Source organism: Myotis daubentonii, chromosome 1 (genome assembly GCF_963259705.1).
Source record: "Myotis daubentonii chromosome 1, mMyoDau2.1, whole genome shotgun sequence".
Classification (NCBI taxonomy): Eukaryota; Metazoa; Chordata; class Mammalia; order Chiroptera; family Vespertilionidae; genus Myotis; species Myotis daubentonii.
This window is the reverse complement of record NC_081840.1, coordinates 194,682,788-194,690,183: the sequence shown is the minus strand read 5'-3', so window position 1 is coordinate 194,690,183 and position 7,396 is coordinate 194,682,788. Positions and strand designations below refer to the sequence as shown.

General features: G+C 39.2%; 1 pseudogene; it reads left to right on the top strand.

The window, feature by feature from the left end:
* The first annotated feature begins 750 nt into the window (after positions 1-750).
* LOC132240640 (tigger transposable element-derived protein 1-like) lies at positions 751-3,189 on the top strand (annotated as a pseudogene).
* The last annotated feature ends 4,207 nt before the right edge of the window (positions 3,190-7,396 follow it).

Sequence of the window (7,396 nt, the reverse complement as noted above, 5' to 3'; positions counted from 1 at the left end):
TGGTCAGGTCAGCTCTTCAGGCTGCCCCCTTTAGGCTCAGTCCTCCGTGATCACAGAACCCAGCTCTCAATTTCCCTGGCGGCGCCAGGAATCCCGCAGTTCTCCTTTCCCCCGTCAGGGGCTGTGCCTGTCCCAAGGGACGCGGCTGTCTGCCACGCAGTCTCCCTCCGACTCTCTGGGCTCAGAGGTCTGGCAAACTTTCCTGCCCAAATCCCTGGTTTTTTTTTACCTTACCAGGGGAGTTCTGCTCTTCCAGGCTGCAAACCCTCTCACCAGCTGAGCAATTTCGCCAATTCGGTGTGAGTGTTACTAGCTTCAGCTTCCATTTGCTCCGGGACACGACCTGGGACACGTCTGCCTATATCGCCGCCATCTTGGTTCTCCCCAAACAAGTCTATTGATACCATTTTTCCAAAAGCATTTACTCACTTTGTGTCAATTTTGATAAGTCATACAATATTTCAAATATTTATATTATGATGCTTTATGTGTATTATATTGTTACACTTGGTGTCATACATATTTGTATGTCATATATTACATTCTCATATTTGTTATATTTGATGTTAATATTGTAATTGTTTTGAAGCACCAAGAACCACATCCATATAAGATGGTGACCTTAATTGATAAATGTGTGTGTTCTGACTGCTTCACCAAATGGCCATTCCCTGGTCTCTCCCTCTCCTTGGGCCTCTCTATTCCCTGAAACACAACGATATTGATATGAGACCAATTAATAATTTTACAATGGCCTCTAAGTGCTCAAGTAAAGGAGGAGTTGCACATCCCTCACTTTAACTCAAAAGCTGGAAATGATTAAGCTTACTGAGGAAAGCATGTTGAAAGCCGAGAGAGGTTGAAAGCTATGTCTCTTGTGCCAAACTCTTAGCCAAGTTGTGAATGCAAAGGAAAAGCTCTTGAAGAAATTAAAGTGCTACTCCCATGAACACACAAATGATAAGAAAATGGAAGAGCTTTATTGTTCATGTGGAGAAAGTTATAGTGGTCTGAGTAGACCATCAAACCAGCTACATCATTCCCCTAAGCCAGTGGTCGGCAAACTCATTAGTCAACAGAGCCAAATATCAACAGTACAACGATTGAAATTTCTTTTGAGAGCCAAATTTTTAAAACTTAAACTATATAGGTAAGTACATTGTTATTAACTTAATTGGGGTACTCCTAAGCTGGCCTTTGCTAAAAACGTCCTCAATCTGATTGAGGTATGTTCGCTGAGGTCGACCCCTTCCAACTCTCCCATCCACACTCGTCTTGTATACTTGTTTCGTCTATCTCCTTTCGTTCATCCTCTCTATATGTCCAAACCATCTCAACATACCTTTCTCAATCCTCGACACTACATTTTCTTTCACTCCACAACGTTCCCTGTATGTGTGCGCCCGCATGTGGTATTTTGTAGAAGAGCCACACTCAAGGGGCCAAAGAGCCGCATGTGGCTCACGAGCTGCGGTTTGCCGACCACTGCCCTAAGCCAAAGCCTATTCCAGAATCAAGACCCTAACTCTCTTCAATTCTATGAAGGCTTGAGGGAGGAGGGGAAGATGCAGAATAAAAGTATGAAGTTAGCACAGGTTGGTCCATGAGGTGTAAAGAAAGAGCCATCTCCATAATGTAAAAGTGCAAGGTAAAGCAGTAAGTGTTGATGTAGAGGCAGCAGCAAGTTATCCAGAAGATCTAGCTAAGACAATTAATGAAGGAGGCTACCCTAAACAGATTTTCAATGTAGATGTAACAGCCTTGTATTGGAAGAAGATGTCATCTAGGACTTGCATAGCTTGGAGAAGTCAATGCCTGGCTTCGAAATATCAAAGGACATGCTGACTCTCGTATTAGGGGCTCACATGGTTAGTGACTTTAAATTGAAGCCAATGCTTATTTACCATTCAGAAATCCTAGGGACCTTAAGATTGATGCTGAATCTACTCTGCCCATGTTCTATAAACAGAACAACAAAGCCTAGATGACAGTACACCTGTTTATAACGTAGTTAACTGAACATTTTAAGCCCACTGTTGTGACCCACTGTTCAGAGTGAAATGTAAAGATTTCTTTCAAAATATTACTGTTCATTGACAATGAACCTGGACATCCAAGAGCACAATGGAGATGTATAAGATTAATGGTGTGTTCATGCCTGCTAACACAACATCTGTTCTGCAACCCACAGGTCACGGAATAATTTTGACTTTTAAGTCTCATTATTTAAGAAAGGCATTTTGCAAGGCTATAGCTGCCATGGATAGTAATTCCTCTGATGCATCTGGGCAAATTAAATTGAAAACCTTCTGGAAACGATGCACCATTCTAGATGCCATTAAGAACATTCATTATTCATGGGAAGAGATGAACATATCCACATTAACAGGAATTTGAAAGGTGCTGATTCCAACCCTCATGGATGACTTTGAGGGGTTCAAGACTTTGGTGGAGGACGCAACTGCAGATGTGGTGGAAATAGCAAGAGAACTAGAATTAGAAGTGGAGCCCAAGATATGATTGAATTGCTGCAATGTCATGATAAAACTTTAACAAACGAGGAGATGTTTTTTATGGATGAGCAAAGAAAGTACTATCTTTAATATATATATATATATATATATATATATATATATATATATATATATATATATATATATATATATATATAATTTCAGAGAGGAAGGGAGAAGGAGAGAGAGATGGAAGCATCAATGATGAGAAAGAATCATTGATTGGCTGCCTCCTACACGCCCTCTACTGGGGACCCTTCAGTCCGCAGGCTGATGCTCTATCCACTGAGCCAAACCAGCTAGGGCAGAAAGTACTATCTTAAGGTCGAATCTACTCTTGGTAAAGATGCTGTGAAGACTGCTGAAATAACAACAAAGGATTTAGAATATTACATATACTTGGTTGATAAACAGTGGCAGGGTTTGAACAAATTGATCCCAATTTTGAAAGAAGTTCTACTATGTATAAAATGCCATCAAACAGCATTGCATATTACAGAGAGATCACTCATGAAAGGAAGAGTTCCATTGATATGACTCTTTGTTTTTCTTTAAGAAATTGCCACAGCCACCCTAACCTTCAGCAACCACTACCCTGAGCAGTCAGCAGCCATAAGCATCAAAACCTACCACCAGCAAAAAATTACAAGTCTCTGAAGTCTCACATGATCCTTAGCATTTTTTAGCAAGAATGTCTTTTAAATTAAGGTATGTACATTTTTTAAAGACATAATGCTATTTTACACTTAATATACTGCAATATAGTGTAAATATAACTTTTATATGTACTGGAAAACCAAAAAATTTGTGTGACTCACTCTATTTGCTTTATTACGTGGTCTGGAACCAAACCCACAGTATCTCTGGGGTATGCCTGTACATCTTTCTGTCATTGCCACATTAAGCAGCCACCTGGCCCTAGGATCCTGATCTCCACTCCACTCACAGTTTACTATGTGCTGTGTATCACGTCATCCATCCTTTGTCTTAAGACTAACTTCTCCCAGGTGACTGTTGCTGGTCCAAACTACTTTAAGTTTGGGGAGAAAGCTGGATTTTCAGTTCCCCATGGGAATCACGGAGAATCGCTTGTAATGTTTAACAAGATTTTACTGAAGGCCTGGGAACAATAGAGGAGAAATATAATTCAAAGAACTTTTTTAAAAAGGATGCTCAATAGAGCTACTCTCAGCACAAGCCAGACTCAACCCCAGTCCTGCACCAGCAGAGTTTGACACATACAGCTGTATTGAATTCATTAATGTGATTAAATGTTTGTAGAATCCGCACATTCAAGTGTATTCACAGAGTTTTTGGATTAGAGTTCTCTTAACCTCCACCTGTCAACTTAAATGGGGATTCAATTCACCTCCCCTCAAAAAAGAGAGACTCTGAAAGGCCTCTAATCCAGGGCTCACCTCTTCAAAGTTAGCATAGACTAAGCTATTTTCTTAGGGCTTGGATTCTTAAGGATAATTTCTGAAGTAATGATTGTCATACTACTTTCATTATTTTTTTTTTTTTTTTTACGATGAAGAGGTTTATTTTGGCACCTTGAATACTGACTCTGATGTAGAAAGTGATAACGTTTGTAGTGATTCTACTAGTCACTACTAGTAAAATTAATAAAAAAGAATTAATAAATCTTGTTTATCCTTCATAATCTTGTATGTTATGTATCACTGCTCTTTCTTTTTTTTTTTTTTTGCTTAAAGTATTACAAAGGGTATTACATATGTATCCATTTTATCCCCCCGCCCTAGACAGTCCCCCAGCCTCCCCTATCACCCAGTGTCTTATGTCCATTGCTTATGCTTATATGCATGCATACAAGTCCTTTAGTTGATCTCTTACCCCCCTACCTCCTGCCCCCCAACCCTCCCCGGCCTTCCCGCTGCAGTTTGACAATCTGTTTGAGGCAGCTCTGCCTCTGTATCTATTATTGTTCAAAAGTTTATAATGGTCTCTATTGTCCACGAATGAGTGAGATCATGTGGTACTTTTCCTTTATTGACTGGCTTATTTCACTTAGCATAATGCTCTCCAGTTCCATCCAAGACGTTGCAAATGGCAAGAGTTCCTTCCTTTTTACAGCAGCATAGTATTCCATCGTGTAGATGTACCACAGTTTTCTAATCCATTCATCTACTGATGGGCACTTAGGCTGTTTCCAGATCTTAGCTATGGTGAATTGTGCTGCTATGAACATAGGGGTGGATATATCCTTTCTGATTGGTGTTTCTGGTTTCTTGGGATATATTCCTAGAAGTGGGATCACAGGGTCAAATGGGAGTTCCATTTTCAGTTTTTTAAGGAAACTCCATAGTGTCTTCCATAGTGGCTGCACCAGTCTGCATTCCCACCAGCAGTGCACAAGTGTTCCTTTTTCTCCACATCCTCTCCAGCACTTGTCGTTTGTTGATTTGTTGATGATAGCCAGTCTGACAGGTGTGAGATGGTACCTCATTGCTGTTTTGATTTGCATCTCTCGGATGATTAGTGACTTTGAGCATGTTTTCATATGTCTCTTGGCTTTCTGAATGTCCTCTTTTGAAAGGTGTCTATTTAGGTCCTTTGCCCATTTTTTGATTGGATTGTTTATCTTCCTTTTGTTAAGGTGTATGAGTTCCCTATAAATTTTGGAGATTAGGCCCTTATCAGATATGTCATTGGCAAATATGTTTTCCCACACAGTGGGTTTTCTCGTTGTTTTGTTGATGGTTTCTTTTGCTGTGCAGAAGCTTTTTATTTTGATGTAGTCCCATTTGTTCATTTTTTCTTTAGTTTCAAGTGCCCTAGGAGCTGTATCAGTGAAGAAATTGCTTCGGCATATGTCTGAGATTTTCTTGCCTTTGGATTCTTCTAGAATTTTTATGGTATCCTGTCGTATATTTAAGTCCTTTATCCATTTTGAGTTTATTTTTGTGTATGGTGTAAGTTGGTGGTCTAGTTTCATTTTCTTGCATATATCTGTCCAATTTTCCCAACACCATTTATTGAAGAGACTATCTTGGCTCCATTGTATGTTCTTGCCTCCTTTGTCAAATATTAATTGAGCATATTGGTTCGGGCCGATTTCTGGGCTCTCTATTCTATTCCATTGATCTATATGCCTATTCTTGTGCCAGTACCAGGCAGTTTTGAGAACAGTGGCTTTGTAATACAACTTGATATCTGGTATTGAGATCCCACCTACTTTGTTCTTTTTCAGGATTGCTGCAGCTATTCGGGGTCTTTTTTTATTCCAGATGAATTTTTGGAAAGTTCGTTCTAGATCTCTGAAGTATGCTGTTGGTACTTTAATGGGAAGTGCGTTGAATTTATAGATTGCTTTGGGTAGTATGGACATTTTAATGATGTTGATTCTACCAATCCATGAACACGGTATGTTCTTCCATCTGTTTATGTCTTCCTCTATGTCTTTTTTCAACGTCCTGTAGTTTTCTGAGTAGAGGTCTTTTACCTCTTTAGTTAAGTTTATTCCTAGGTAGCTTAGTTTTTTCGGTGCAATGGTAAACGGGATTGTTTTTATAATCTCTCTTTCTGAAAGTTCACTATTGGTGTATAGAAATGCCTCAGATTTCTTGGGGTTAATTTTGTATCCTGCTACATTGCCAAATTCATGTATTAAGTCTAGTAGCTTTTTGATGGAATCTCTAGGGTTTTGTATGTATAATATCATGTCGTCTGCAAATAAGGACAGTTTTACTTCCTCTTTTCCAATTTGGATGCCTTTTATTTCTTCTTCTTGCCGAATTGCAATGGCTAACACTTCCAGTACTATGTTGAACAGGAGTGGTGAGAGGGAGCATCCCTGTCTTGTTCCTGTTCTTAGGGGAAATGGTGTTAGTTTTTGTCCGTTGAGTATGATGTTGGCTGTGGGCCTGTCATATATGGCTTTTATTATGTTGAGGTATGATCCTTCTACTCCCACCTTGCTGAGAGTTTTTATCAAAAATGGGTGTTGAATTTTGTCAAATGCTTTTTCTGCATCAATTGATATGACCATGTGGTTTTTTTCTTTCAATTTGTTTATGTGATGTATCACGTTTATTGATTTGCGGATATTGTACCATCCTTGCATCCCTGGGATAAATCCTACTTGGTCATGGTGTATGATCTTTCTGATGTACTGCTGGATCCGATTTGCTAAGATTTTGTTGAGGATTTTGGCATCTATGTTCATGAGGGATATTGGCCTGTAATTCTCTTTCATTGTGTTGTCTTTACCTGGTTTTGGTATTAGGGTGATGCTGGCTTCATAGAATGAGCTTGGAAGTGTTCCTTCCTCTTGAATTTTTTGTAGTAGTCTGAGGAGGATAGGTTTTAGTTCTTCCTTGAATGTTTGGTAAAACTCCCCTGTGAAGCCGTCTGGTCCTGGGCTTTTGTTTGATGGAAGCTTTTTGATGACTGCTTCAATTTATTCCATAGTTATTGGCCTGTTGAGATTTTTAGATTCTTCCTGATTGAGTTTTGGAATGCTGTATTTTTCTAGGAATTTGTCCATTTCCTCCATGTTGTCTAGTTTGTTGGAGTAAAGCTGTCCATAGTATTTTTTAACAATCATTTGTATTTCTGTGGGGTCTGTTGTTATTTCGCCTCTATCGTTTCTGATTTTATTTATTTGGGTCCTCTCTCTCTGCTTCTTGGTGAGTCTGGCTAGAGGTTTATCAATCTTGTTTATCCTTTCAAAGAACCAGCTCTTGGTTTCATTGATTTTCTGTATTGTTTTTTTGGTCTCTATGTCATTTATTTCTGCTCTAATCTTTATTATTTCCTTCCTTCTGCTCACTCTGGGGTTTTCTTGTTGCTCTCTTTCTAATTCTTTGAGTTGTAGAGTTAGATGATTTACTACCATTTTTTCTTGTTTTTTGAGGTAGGCC